We start from the raw sequence: 13,212 nt of genomic DNA on the forward strand, positions 1-13,212 counted from the left end.
TTGTAAGCGTAGTGGACAGTATGAACAAATCCATTGCGAATCATCTTACTTGTTAGCGAAGAGGCAGAAAAAGCTGACATTCACTTTAGCATAAGGTAAAAGGGCATGACTGCGAAAGCCTGCCCACATTACTTGACATCCTTATTCCAATTCGTTGTTGCTTCCTATTGTTTTCCACCAGAGGTGGTGGGTTCGGGTGCCTAAATAACTCTATCTCAATTAGCCTTGCTTTAATTCACTTTGCCTTCATTAACACCAGAGGTCGAGGGTTCGACTCTCGACGTTCGCGATGGCAATGAAATGCAATTCGGAGATATGATCGGTTTGCCCATATCCCTAAGGCGGTTCGAATCCCACCAAAGGTGATGTGGGTTCGAGTAGCTTAATGAACTCCATCTTAACTGTGGCTTAATTAACATTGGGTTAACACCACAGGTCACATTGATGATTCTTCAACTCGGCTTCACGCTTTCTTATAAAGAAATTGATGGCCTAATTCGCCCTGATCAACCCAAATGGTAGTGGGTTCGGCTCCCACCAAGTCGAGAGATGGACTCACACCCAAGGTAGCGAGTCTCTATTAAATTCGCCCTAATTAACACCACAGGAAGTGCATTCGACTACCACGGAAGACAGAGGGCTCGGCTCCCTATGAACATTGGCGCCATGAATTCTGGCGCTTACGTGTCCACGGGAGGTGTGGCGAAAGCATCGTGTCGTCCAGCCGCTCACCACCTGCGATACCCACCGAAACAGAAGTTTATGAAGCCGCACCGGCGTCATGCCCAACGAATTTTTCGTCCCAAGAGCCGTATAAGGCTTTCGCCTTAATTAGCAATCCGATAGTGACCACAACAAGGAAGGTTACAGATTCAGAAACGTGACAAACCGCTGCTTGAAGGATCATTAAAACATAGTGACATTGATTTATTATATAAGCTAAATGTCTGAATAGCTTGTAACAAAGAAACACATTTATGGTTCCACTTTTCGTAGAAGCGCTGTATATGTTGCTGGTGCCGTTTGGACAAAGAGTAGTGGACTGCGAAAGTGCTTACATGTCCTCTGGAGCTGTAGCCAAAGCTTGGTGTCGCCAACCAACTCACCACCTACAGAGGTTTATGAACTCTCGCCGGCGTCATGCACATCTGTTGCACATGCACAAATACGCACAAGACCTTACTAATACAAATACGGGGCGGCTTAGGCAAGCAATGGCCCCATCACCACGTGATCAAACATGGCGGCGGGCACGGGATTGTCATGGAAGAGGTATATATAGTGAAGTGCTTAACAATGCTTTCTTTTGCGTCATTCTTCACTGCATTTCTTCTAAAGAACTGCTTTTTCGAGAAATATGGCAGGGCATGAAAGCGTCTGTCTTCTTGTGACCTTCTGCAAGTCTGTTGAAGGTGGCCCCTGCATGCCTTTGTTTTTTGAAACTTCAACAGAAGGTCGTCCGTCGGCTTTTAAGTACAGTGTTTCGTCCAAAACGGTCCTTGCTAGACCATACTTAATAAAAAATAGCAAAATTACGCAAACGTTAAAGCCTGCACAGCGCAGCAAAAAAAAGAAATAGAGAACAAAGATTTTCGAAGTTCATTGGAAAAGCTCGATTGAAAGAGAAAGTGTCACATCAAAATGAGTACATTTTCTTTCCCACTTTCACGGCTGGCTAATACCTTGCGCGTTCAATCTTTGAAGTTACAATAATCATTTATTTTTTCACTTTCGTTTACCATTCTGGGTTTTCTTTCCTACCACCTTACTATTGACTTACCTCCAACCACGGATTTATTGCAGTCAAGGAGGCCATAATCATTGACTTCAAGAGTAAGATCGTCGTTGCTATACGCGCCAGCGTGCCAAAGCCTCAATGGCGGGACCTGCCATTGCAGAGCTACGAAGAGTGTTGCGTTTGTTTCATTTCCAGGTGCTCCGTAAGCTGCTCGCGGGGGCGGGGGTGGGGTGAAGGGGGGGGGTGCTCAATTTATGGCGGCAAGTTTCCTCTCCTAGTGCCCAATATAACAATAAAGTTAAAGTGGCTAAGGGGCCATAGCCCTTTGTTCGCTGGAATGCATGCAAGGGTGCGGTTGCTGCAGTTCTAGCGAGATCAAACGCCTCCAGCTGCAGGCGTTGCGTGATTACAGAGCAGCAGCAAGCGCTCACCGTCCCTTATTACTCGTTAATTGAACAAGGTAATGTTCGCTATCTTCAGTAACTTCGAGAAGACATACGATTTAGGCAAAACATGGACAACATGTTAAAAATAAGGTACTCTGGCCAAAACACAATTCGGTTGCACAGTCAGGGTAGCACAGTTAGGTCCTAGTGGCAAAGCCCGAGGTCGCACACCTTTTTGGCTGGAAGTACGGTGCATGAATTCTCAATGACCATGGAGCATGCGAGGCATCATTATATTCAAGCGTTTGGTAATACGAAAAATAATCAAGAATGGTTGTCACCATTACGGTGCCACCATTACATTAGAAAACTGGTCCCAAGGCTATAAGACAGATGCAAAATCCAACAGCAAGATGAAATAAACGTATGCGACCCTGTATGACGCAGTTTTCGCAGCAATCCGTTTGCAAAAAGGTGCAAACTGCGTTATTTCAATCACCTCAATCCCAGATATTTAGTTAAAATAGTTTCTTGAGATGGAGCAGATGTTCGCCGCAACGGGCGACACAAATTTGGTTGACGAGTACGAAAAGCCATGCAATGATCTGATGTGGCCTAACTTTGAGACGGTGCTGTCACTTTATTAGTTGTAGTAAGCGAAATAATCGCAAACAAGGAGCAGAATATCACCTGTGGCATTCTTGGCCCCGCAATTTTTTTTTCACGTGCAATAACTGAAGCAACCGAGACTCAGTCATATATGGGCACCACCAACAGCGTCGTTTTTCTGTTTCTCAACTTGGTTTCTCTGACCAGGTTACCTGTTTCGTGAACGGGAGTTGAGTTGATAACGAGAGAGAAAATCCTAAGGTTTCACACTTTCTGGGAAGTCTATGTAAGCGAAGCCTACGCGTCCGCTCCGCAACCGCAAGCTACATAGCGGCATTGCGATAAGCCATCACCGGCACTCGTGCAGTCTGTACTCGGCCGCCTCAGTATGAGGACGTCATCGCTTGTGCCAAGCGCTCACATACATCTGTCCGCACGTCTTGGTACTTTGTGTGTCGCGCCTCTTCGTTACCTGATCACCGGCCACCCTTCTCCATAAAAAAGCAACCACCACTACAGCCACCTTCAATACTAAACACAGCATCGGTCGCCTCAAAGAAATCTGAAGCAACCTCTGCAGCAACCCAATACAAGCAGAAAAGTAACATCTGCTTAAATCAGCGAACCGCAAAAGCAGTACGACTCCACCAAGCTTCACATTAAGAGGTGCATGAATGGCTTCGTATGCTCCACAAAACAGACATCTAGGGATTGCCTCCCAGCAGTTTCAGTACTTCACTTTGGCACTTTACAGTGGACTTCACGCAAAATATGGTAAGCGAACCAGCTGCCAGCCGCCACTATCTCTTATACACGTGGTACAAACCTTTCCTTCTCCCTCTGCTAGACTTCCCAACGAAGGCAAATTTTGGGACAGGAATGCAAAAGCTACGGGGACGTAAGGTCAATGAGGAAAAAGTCATTCTGCCTTTAAGAAAGAGAAAGAGGGAGAAATGCGGTGGGAGAGGCAGGGAGCTTAACCGGAAGAGATTCTGGTAAACTACTCTGTACTGGAGGGTGGGGTAAGGTGTAAGGAAGGTAGCATACTTAGGGTACTTCACGCGCTTAGCAGGGACTGCCTTTGAATCTATCTAGCTATGTGTCCAACCATTTTTCTACCGACTTGGGTCACTGGAAGTGAGTATTCCGCGGTCTCATGGGTAGCGGATCGCGCTGCTGTGTTGACGGACGAGAGTCTGAAACTTGCCGCCGAACAAACTTGAGTCACTGGACATGTGACACTGGTTATATCCCGCAGTGCAATGAATCACTTTTATGCTGAGTTGGAGCATTGCGCATGTGCCACTTTGTGTCACTCTTCAATAGAAGTAACACTAGGTTTCTGCCACTGGTAAAGCGCCACTCTTAAATGCATGTCCTTCAGTCCAACTTGGGTATATTTTATTTATTTATTTATTTTTTATTTATTACTTTATATATGCTGCACCTCAATTGGGATATCGCAGGAGTGGGTTTGTACATTGGGTATAACGCTAGAACATTTTTCTGCGCAAATCAACTTTAGCACCGTAGACATCATGATTGTTTCAAAATAAGACATACAACAGTTAATATTAAACACAGCATGAGTCTTACCTTGTACAAGAATTCCCCTAAAGGCAACGACCTAGTTTTACCTGGTAGTAAGTCCCATTATTCAATCACACGAAGAAAGAAACTGTACTTCAACAGCTTACTACGTGGTTGAAATGGTGCCAGGTAAAATTTGTGGAAGTTCCTAGCAGGTTTCAATGCAGCAGGAGGCAGATAGTTCTTCGTTAATGAGTAGCGTGAGGCGCTAATGAAAATATGCAACAATTTAAGGAATTCACGACCATGCCGCTTGGATAGAGTGTGTAAATATACATATGGCAAGATTGTGAAATGAGGGGGAGAAGTTTCCATCATAACGGCGGTAAATGAAACGGATGGCTTTCTTTTGAACTGACTCAAGGGTGTTAATGTCAGTTAGTTAATAAGGGTTCCAGATGGCAGCCGTAACCGAGAATGGGGCGGATGAGCGATATACGTAACTTCAACGCAGCACTTAAAAAAAAGTGGATAACCACAACTGAAAGAAACCAACGACATTGTTTTCCCTCAGGTGGCACTCCTCAGTTTTTCTTTATATTGTGCTCAATTATTTATCAACCAAGATCAAATATGCAACTTATTTAATATTCACTCTAGGGTCAAGTGCGTTTCGTTACATTCTAGGGGGCATTCGTTACCCTGATCCTCACAAATCGCTTAGCAGAGAACAGCAAGCGATCTACAGGCAGATACAGGCAGGATCCTTCCCACACCCTTACCTTCCAAACAAGATGTACCCGGAAAGGTACGAGAAGGATTGTAATTTCTGCAAAACTCAGTTAGGCATGCTCCAGCACGTCATTGGAGTATGCGATTTCATCAAGGCAATCCCCCCACCTCTTACCTGCCCCAGTACCCTACCCCATCCCTCATCCACCCTTACCGAGTGATGGGAGACCTTGCTAACCAGCACCGCCCTGGAAGACCAGCTCGTCTTGATCTCCAGGGGCCAGGCGGCTAGGAAAGCATATGGGTCCGGTGAAGAGGGAACCACTTCCATCGACGTCGTCTAAGATGTCGAGCTCGGCTCAATAATGTTTCTCTCTCTCTCTCTCGAAAACGGCCGATCCATTTTTTTGTGTGTGTGTGGCAAAGTACATGCAGCGTGGTGACATTTGCCGACGTTTAAAAAAAGCCTGCGGAATATGAAACAAAACCATAGAGTAACACATTAATGGTAAAGAGTGGACACTCTCATAGGCGTTTGCGGCCGACTTTGGCTCTCAGCGCAGCTAGCGGAATCGACGAAGCGCACCAGCCTCCAATATGCTCGCGCGCGCCTCCGAATCTCGGAGGCACTAAATTCAGTTTCGTTTCTTGAATTTTTTTTTTGTGTGTGACCCATACCGTTGCCTAAATAGAGTGATTTCATGCAGGTGCTTGTGCCGCTGGTTGTATTTTGTGACGACGAGTGCGCAAAGGTGTTTCACTCATGTTAGTTTCATTTAAATTCATATTTGCTGTTTCAAGCTGTAACTTAGCGCAAGAATCATGGCAACTGGTGAGGAAGTGGAACGTTATCGCTTATGATATTGTACGTCTAGTAACTCACGACAAAGGTGTATCGTAAATAAATGTGCTGTGTTCCTTAAATATAAGTCAACTTGTTGCACAGTCAAGAACACGAAAATAGCAGACAATTTATTGCGGCAAGATTCTAAGAGGCGGATACCTGAAAACGGGAACAAACAGCGAAATGCAAGTAATATGGATGCCACACGGCGCACCTTTAAACGCAATCAAGCCCAATCCGATTTGAATTTCTCGGTCGCGCTTCGTTCTTTTGCGCAAGATGCGCGATGGAGCCATTAGCAGTCGCGAATTTCAATGCGGATCGGACTTGATCGCTATCGAAAGTGGTCGTGTGACACCGGTATAATGGATGGATGGATGGATGAAAAACTTTATTAGGGTCCTTTAGGGCGCGCACTAGCGCGCAGCGGGCCGCTCCCACGTCGGGACAGAGAGGCCGAGTCTCTCCGCCGCGTCGCGGGCCCGTTGGACAGCCCATAACTGTTCTTCGAGGTTCGGGCTGTGTAGGACCGCATCCCAACGTGAAGAAGTGTTGTTTTTATCGCTGTGTAACGCGGGACATCGCCAGAGCATGTGAGGTAAACTCGCTAAATCATTGCAAAGTGCACATGCATTTGTTGTTTGAATTTCGGGGTACACCTTGTGAAGAAGTAGGGGGTTTGGGTAAACCCCCGTCTGTAGAAGCCTGAGTGTCAAAGCTTGAGGTCTATTGAGTTTGCAATGTGGGAGGGGGTAGATCCTCCGAGCCAAATAAAAGTGCTTAGTAATTTCGGTGTAGGATGAAGGCGAGTCCCGATTGTCAGTACCCCCAGCGTCAGGCTGCCCGGTAGCTACGCGGTTGATGATCCCTCGCGCAGCTCCGTGTGCCGACTCGTTGAGGTTGGGCGGGGCACCCTCGATCTGTCCCACGTGGGCTGGAAACCAGATCAATGTGTGTGGCTTGATCTCCTTGCTTCCTAGTATCCTTAGGGCCAGCTCGGATATGGTACCTTTGGCAAATGCCCTAACAGCTGATATGGAGTCACTGTAGATTGATGTCCTCTTGTCGTCCAATAAGGCCATCGCTATTGCAGCCTGCTCTGCGATCTCAGAGGACGTCGTCCGAATCGAGATTGCGTTTGTTATTTGCCTTTCATGATCTACGCTAACTACAGCGAAGGCCTGTCCGTCGGCGTAGCGCGCTGCGTCTACGAAACTCTTCTCCGAAGCCCGTTCACGAGCCTTTTCCAGGAGAGCCTTCGCGCGCGCCCGACGTCTTCCCACGTTGTGCTCTGGATGGACGTTTCGTGGGATCGGGGCGACAATGATGCGGTCCCGCTGCTCTCGAGGGATGCTACAGAACTTTGTTTTGATTACTGTGGGGGGAACGCCCAGCTCCTGTAAGATGCGTCTTCCAGCTTGTGCGGTAGATAACCTGACGAACTGGGCCCTCTCCTGTGCTTCCGCTATTTCCTCTAGCGTGTTATGCATGCCAAGTTGAAGTAAGTGTTCCGTGTGAGTGTATATGGGGAGGCCGAGAGCTCTCTTGATTGCCTTCCTGATTAATGCGTTGAGCTTATCCCGCTCCGATCTTTGCCAGTTGTGCATAGCCGCGACGTAAGCGAAATGACACATTACGAACGCATGTACCAATCTCACGAGGTTATCTTCTCCGAGGCCTTGCTGCCGGTTGGCCACTCTTCTGATTAGTCTGATGGCATTGTCCGTCTTCTTAGTGAGTCGCAGCACTGTCTGGTTGTTTGAACCATTCGACTCTACCATCATGCCGAGAATCCGGATAGCATCCACCCTCGGAATATATCCTCCGTCGTTTGTGCGCAGTTTTATGTCGCATTCGGCGAGTGGTTGCCACCCCTTTGGTTTCGGGCCTCTGCGCTTGGGTCGATAAAGTAGCAGTTCCGACTTGTGCGGTGAGCACCGAAGGCCCGTGGACTCAAGGTATCTCTCGGTAGCATCAATCGCCTCTTGCAGGGCCGTCTCTACCTGTCCGTCACTACCTCCCTTACACCAGATGGTAACGTCATCTGCGTATATGGTATGACTGATACCATCGATAGCAGAGAGTGTCCTGGATAGTCCAATCATGACGAGGTTAAAGAGGGTTGGGGATATGACTGCCCTTGTGGCGTCCCCTTAGACCCCAGCTTGACCATGTCTGAAGTCAGGTCCCCGATCTTAAGTGTGGCTTCTCTATTTGACAGGAAAGATCTCGTGTAGGAATGAAAGTGCTTCCCCACGTTAAGACTCGAGATTGTGTTCAAAACGAACGAGTGAAGAACGTTATCGAAGGCCTTTTCCAGATCTAGACCTAGTATGGCTCTCGTGTCCCGCGTATTACAGTCAATAATGTGATGCTTGATGAGCTTCATCGCGTCCTGCGTCGAGAGTCCGACCCTGAAGCTGATCATGTTGTGTGGGTAAATGTCGTGGTCCTCCAGGTAGCGTGAAAGCCTGTTTAGGATTGCGTGCTCAGCAACCTTCCCCACGCACGATGTGAGCGAAATTGGGCGGAGGTTATCGAGGCTGGGCGGCTTGCCTGGCTTGGGAATGAGAATGGTGTTGGCCGATTTCCACATTTCTGGGACTTTACCGCTGCTCCATGTTTGGTTAATGATGTCCGTTAGGTATTCGATGGACTTCTCGTCCAGGTTCCGTAAAGCTTTGTTTGTGATCTTGTCCGGACCCGGAGCCGATCTGCCGTTGAGGGCATGGAGCGCCTGCCTGATCTCCTCAATCCCAAAATCTGCGTCGAGCTCAGGGTTGTCGGAGCCTTCGTAGTCAGGGCAAGGTGGTGTAGGGCCCGATGCGACTGACAGGTACTTCTTCACTAGTTGGGATAAAATTTCATTGCTCGAATATTCTCGCTTTGCTATGTGTAGGGTGCGCGCCAGTGTGTTGCGTTTGTTGGTTTTAGTGTTTGTCTCGTCGAGGAGATGCTTTAGGAGGTTCCAGGTGCCCCCGTTGCGCAGCTGCCCGTCGATCGAGTTACACACCTCATCCCATTGTTGTTTAGAGAGGGCTTTGCAGTGTTCCTCTATAGTTCTGTTGACTTCCGATATCTTTTTTCTTAGCCTGCGGTTGAGCCGTTGTCCTTTCCACCTGGCGAGGAGCGACTGCTTGGCCTCCAACAGGAGAGCCAGACGGCTGTCCATCTTTTCCACTGGAAGATCGGTACAAACCTCTTTGGTGGTAGCTTTGATGTCCTGCCTAACCTGTACAACCCATTGTTCGGGGCTAGGCTTCTCCACACTCTCCGTTCGCTCTTCCCTAATTTTGCGAAATTTGTCCCAGTCTGTGTACTGGAACATACGCTGTCTCTTCTGCTCGACTTGGAGGTGCGTGGCCAAGATATAATGGTCGCTACCAAAGTCTACCCCGAGGTTCGTCCACTTGACGGCTGCATTGCTCCTGACAAAGGTGAGATCCGGTGTCGTGTCACGGCTCGACGATGTTCCGCACCTGGTGGGGAACGCTGGGTCCGTGACTAGCATCAAGTTTAGGTTTATGGCCTCACGCCAGAGTTCCTCCCCCTTGTTAGTGTTATATGGGTAGCCCCAGGTGTGGTACGGTGCGTTGAAATCACCAGCTATGATCAAAGGGGAGTCGCGCGCTAGTTGCGTGGCCTTGGTGATTAGGGCTTTGAAGCGTTGTCTTGGAGCTTTGGGACTACTGTAGACATTCAGGATGAATATACTTTCGCGGTTAGTTGGGCTAGGAATTATCTCTATCATCATGTATTCGACTTTACTTGCGGTCATGTTAAGGTCGTGAGTGATGTGGGTCAGCTTGTTGCTAATCAGTACGGCGATCCCTCGTCCTTCTTCGTGTTTTGCTACGGGCTTGTAGCCAGACAGCGTGACGTTAGATGTTAATGTTTCTTGTAAAACGATAACATTTGGCTTCTCTGCGTGTGAGCGAATATATTGTTGCAGGGGAGCCCTCTTGGGAAGGAAACCCCTGCAATTCCATTGCCACATTCTGAATGAGCTAGTTTGAGTGGCCATCGTATTGCTCTTGAGGTGCTGTGCTAACCTTTGGAGGGCCGATCGCCCCAGAGCTGTTACTAGTCGATGCTGTTGCTGGGAGTGTAGGAGCTTTAGGTACCAGCACAGGTGTTACAACGTTTTCTAGGAAGGATTCAATTTTGCTGATCCGCTGATTAGTGCGCTCCTCCATGGACGCCATGTTGCTGTGGAAGAGCGAGAACTTTTCATTTATCTGCTTTATGCTGTCACTTAGAGCGGAGAGCAACTCGCGAATCTCCGATTTGGCCCTGCCTGGTGCTCTTTCTTGCTCGTTAGCGATTGCCCTCTTCTTAGCGGGCCTCTCTGTATCGATCACCTCAACCATGGGGACTTCCATTGGCTGAGGAGCTGCCGGTTGCTTATCCGTAGCGCTCTTCTCAACCATGGGGACTTCCATTGGCTGGGGAGTGGCTGGCTGCTTGTCAGCCATGACGGGTTGACTGCGCTTCTTAATTTCGGCAATTTCTGTCATCAGTCGAGCTATCGTGTTCTTCATCATCTCGTTTTCACGCTCAAGTTGCGCTAGTCTGTTGTTACCTCTATCATGTTCTGGCGGTGAGCCCCGCGTTACCTTTCCCGGCGTTCCTCGAACTCGGTCGGCCCAAGTTGGGTAGCACTCGGGTCGGCGATCCCTGGAGCAGGACCTCGAGCAGGACCTGAACCGGACTTGACTGCCTCGGCGCCGGGATCCTGAGCGACCCCTGGAGCGTGATCTGGTCCTGGTTCTGGAACAAGAGCGCCCTCTGGATCGAGAGCGACTCCGTGGGTTCTCTCTGGAGCCAGAGCGTCCCCTGGATCGGGAGCGCCCCCTAGGCTCTTGCGGTGGAAGTTGCTCGAAGTGATTTTTGATGTCGCTGCTATGTGGTGTTGATGAAGCCCCACTTGTTGAAGCTTCCACCGTCGCACTCTCCCATCGCCTCCTTCTGACGATGTACGGGATCCGGAATTCCGGTATAATGGAGAATAGTCGGAAATTAATGGCGTGATGGCAATACCTTTGCACAAGCAAAACACATAGAAGACGTGTTGCAACTATCCAGATAATGAGAAAACTGCACATAAACACCTGCAAATAATTTCCTCAAAATGGGATTGTTTTAGAAGGAAAATAAATATGACGTTTTTTCTTGTACTTCTGCGAAGGAGGGTGAATTAGGGCAGCAAAATTATGTGATTGGTAGCGTGCCGAAATAACATGGGTGCAAGAATAATTGAGCATGCACCAACATCCTCATCTCGAATGTGTAAGCCAGTGTGTGCGTCATTAAAGAGCTGCAGTTAAGCACTTTGTGTTGGGGGTCTTCACCTGCTGTGTTCGAAGCCTTGCAATCGTCGTCTGATACTTGCAATTTTGCCCTTCAGTATGCATGACGTCCTTTAGCTGTACAGTGTATTTTGAGGAAATGGTGGAGATGCCTGTAATACGTAGAATAACAGACAGAAGGTAAGCAATACTGGAGGCTTCAAAGCTATTGTATGTAGAAGTTACGTTCCTTCGTATAAGCAACACTGGAGCCTGCAAAGCTTTATAATAGAGATGCTGCGTTCCTTCATGTGATGCGTATTTTTTGGTTAAGGAAGCATTGTTACAAGTGGTAAGAAACAAGGAACTTCCTACCCTAACGACTCCATACAAACTGAAAACATGAAAACACGTATCTTCAGCCCAATGCAGAACAGCTAACAACGCTCGAGCGCACATAGCCTGATACAGAGGTTGAGAGAGAGCGCATTATTGCAATACTGCAAATATAGCACGCGTACCGCTTTAGAAATAACTACATTACTTTTGCAAAAAGTAGAGCACCATACTTTTTCAGCAGTCGCTGCGCTTAACATAAAGCTCTCTGCCTCGAACGACATGTGTTCTTAGGCCGGTTTTCTTAACGAACCATTTTATTTTATTTTCTAAGTTCGTCATTGTATCGCATGTGCCTCGCAGCTCGGACGCTGCCACATCGCTGTTATTGCTAGCATTACCGCTCATTGCTGCGCATAAAAAAATAGAATACGAAATGAAAGTTAGCGTAGCAAATGACCAGCAGCTGTTCATGGCTGCAAGGCCGCCGTTACTGGTTCATGCGGCTAACAATGCCATAACGAAATGCGAAGAGAATAAGTGGTTAACAACGCGCAAACGAATTTGCTGTGGCTTTACCATGAGACGGCGACGAAGCAGTCGCTGGCAGAAGAACCCAACAACGATGCTCAGATGCATTTTACAGAAAGAGCCTGACTAGGCTTCGCACATGTTGTGTCTGACTGCCTGTCAAGCTGCTAGCATAGAGAAAGGAATACAAGAGCGGACACCCCATAGAGCCCAGTGGCCCAATTGACTGCAGCGCACCCAGCCATCGGCGTTAATATCTGGACCACACTTCCGGTTTCGGATTCGTGCGCGCGCGTTTTGAATACTAGCTGGTACGCGTCATACCGGCTCCGTTTTTTTTTTTTGCTTCTAAAGGTCAACCGGCCGCGGTCTTCGCGCGAAATCGTTCTATTAATAAGTAAAATTTAGTGCGAACGATCTTCACAAGCCTCGGTCGAATATGTGCCACGTGAAAATTCATAAAGACGCAAGACGCCATGTGAAATGGGGAAATGTTTTTTTTATTCTTTATAAAATCTCGTTGTGGGCTTTTTGTGCATTCATCCAACGTTGTGGCACCAGATAAGCAGCAGTAGTTTCAGTAGGAAGCTCCACCAGATGACGCCAGCTGAAAATAATTAAATTACAAGCAAGTGTTATTTTAGTATCTATCTATCTATCTATCTATCTATCTATCTATCTATCTATCTATCTATCTATCTATCTATCTATCTATCTATCTATCTATCTATCTATCTATCTATCTATCTATCTATCTATCTATCTATCTATACGTACCCATAGTTCCCATACCCCATATACACCATTCCCATATACCCATAGTTCTGATACACGCCGTGCGGGGATTACGTCGCGGCCGCACTAGATGGCGCATCGTGTCCCGAGGAAAGCGCAAGAAAGCAACCCTTGATGCATAGACGCCATCTACATGAAGCGTTGCGGTGGCTTCAATGCGGTGTGTCAAATGAATTATTTGTATGCTAATACCACTAACGTCGGCATTCATCGTGAGATGGGTTCTGCTGATTATTTTTCATGGTTTACCGAGTCTACACTATTTTAGCAGAAAACAATGCACTCCAAATGTTCCACAACGACACAAGAACAGACTCGAAAACCTTTGGTACTCACCATGCGCCGTCAAATGCGGTCATCTTCAAAAGGTTTGACACAAGAGTAAAGATACGTGAAGGTCAATATCATGCCCGATAAATTGCA

This window comes from Dermacentor albipictus, chromosome 2 (assembly GCF_038994185.2).
Source record: "Dermacentor albipictus isolate Rhodes 1998 colony chromosome 2, USDA_Dalb.pri_finalv2, whole genome shotgun sequence".
NCBI classification, from domain to species: domain Eukaryota; kingdom Metazoa; phylum Arthropoda; class Arachnida; order Ixodida; family Ixodidae; genus Dermacentor; species Dermacentor albipictus.